This window comes from Mus caroli, chromosome 15 (genome assembly GCF_900094665.2).
Source record: "Mus caroli chromosome 15, CAROLI_EIJ_v1.1, whole genome shotgun sequence".
Taxonomy (NCBI): Eukaryota; Metazoa; Chordata; class Mammalia; order Rodentia; family Muridae; genus Mus; species Mus caroli.
Window position 1 is genome coordinate 7,201,951 of NC_034584.1, and position 1,966 is coordinate 7,203,916.

Here is a 1,966-nt window from a genome sequence, read left to right on the forward strand (position 1 = left end):
TTCCTTTCCTTTCCTTTCCTTTCCTTTCCTTTCCTTTCCTTTCCTTTCCTTTCCTTTCCTTTCCTTTCCTTTCCTTTCCTTTCCTTTCCTTTCCTTGCTATCAATAATTATAACACAAGGAGACGATAAAGATCCATTTGGCCTTAATTAAATTCTGATAATTCCCAATCAAAGATGTTCTTTGCAAACTCAACTTTATCTGGGCAAACCCAGTGAAGACAAGATCATGTCCCTAAAACCTTGTAGTTAGCATAGGTAATTTAGGGAAATTTAGTTCTGTAGAACTAGAACTTCGTATGCAAATTTAGTAAAAATTGTTATTTCAAGCTTATTCATATATTTCTCTGGCTTAGGAGTTACACATAGCTGAATTCACTAGACTGTGGAAGTTCCCAAAGAGGTCTTAAGAATCTGTGTGACATGGAAAAGAGCCATGTCTTTTAACACTGGAGGTAGACACTGTCAATCTTCTGGTTGGTTTTCCCCCAGGAGCTGTAGAGGGGTGGGGCCAACCACCTCATGTCAGGTTAATCTCCCTGCCACTGTAAAGGAGGGGAGGGGGCCAACCATCTGGGAGACTGGAAGGCATCTTCTTTCTGTTGTCTTTTGTGTTTTTTGTTGTTGTTGTTGTTTTGTTCTTGACTCTGTGTTGCTTTGGGACTTTCCAACTCATAAATCCCAACTGCAAATTACAGGACTTTGAACGCTTACAAATGCACCTTGGAAAAGCAGTAGAGGTGGGCGGGTGACCCTGTGCAGCCTGCCCAAGGCTTCACGCTGACAAGTGCTGCTCTCTAGTTACCAAGGCAACATGTTCATGCTAAACTGGTGGCATGACATGGGCTAGAGACGGGATACATTGTATCTATTTAGAAAACTCCAGAACTTTACAAAATAATACATGCAACAACTATCCCTAAAAGTCCAGTAACTAGTTATCACTAGCTAATAAATTATAATGAATTTTAAAAGGGCCAAACAATCTTTAAATGTACTCTTGTGTATGTCCTCCTGCCCCTTTATTCTTATTGAATACATTATTTAATAAGTATATATATGTATATGTATATATACTTATTATAGATAAAGGAAAATTTTGTACGTATATCATTTAACAGAAACAGCAGGAGGTTGAACGATGTACTCAGGATTACTGTGTAATTTTTTAAAAAAAGATTTATTTATTACTATACATAGGTACACTGTAACTGACTTCAGATGCACCAGATCTCATTACAGTTGGTTGTGAGCTACCATGTGGTTGCTGGGATTTGAACTCAGGACCTTCAGAAGAACAGTCAGTGCTCTTACCTGCTGAGCCATCTCTCCAGCCCCTACTGTGTAATCTTATCTTTGTATAGAAACCCTCCTCTAAGCACACTATGGGAACTTCTTTATCTTTAAAGCTGGCTTAAAGACCATAAGTATTAGGAAGGAAGGAACATAAAGAAAGTTGGAGAAAGGGATGCAATTGATGGGTAAAGAGGACCAAGAACTTGCCCGATTGCCTGGCAGGGAGGGGAGCAATGGTTTTAATTTGTTTCATGGAATTCCTGGCAGTCTTGTGAAGCCTAAATATAAAAAAGTTTTGATTTTAAGCCTGCAGAAAGAGTTTCTTGAGAGAACAATTTGAGGTTCAAAATCCTTTAGGTTTACTTTTCAAGGGAGCATCCATGATATAAAGGCAGGTAAAGTGATTGGCAATCTAGCCTCTCACCACTAGGATGCACTTAACATTTTATTTTTAAATGACAGCTACCTTTACTCAGTAACAAGAGAGCAGCCAAATTTAGGTTGAAAGCTCTTTCTTTCTTTCTTTCTTTCTTTCTTTCTTTCTTTCTTTCTTTCTTTCTTTCTTTCTTTCTTTCTTTCTTTCCCTTCCTTCCTTCCTTCCTTCCTTCCTTCCTTCCTTCCTTCCTTCCTTCCTTCCTTCCTTCCTTCCTTCCTCCCTCCCTCCCTCCCTCCC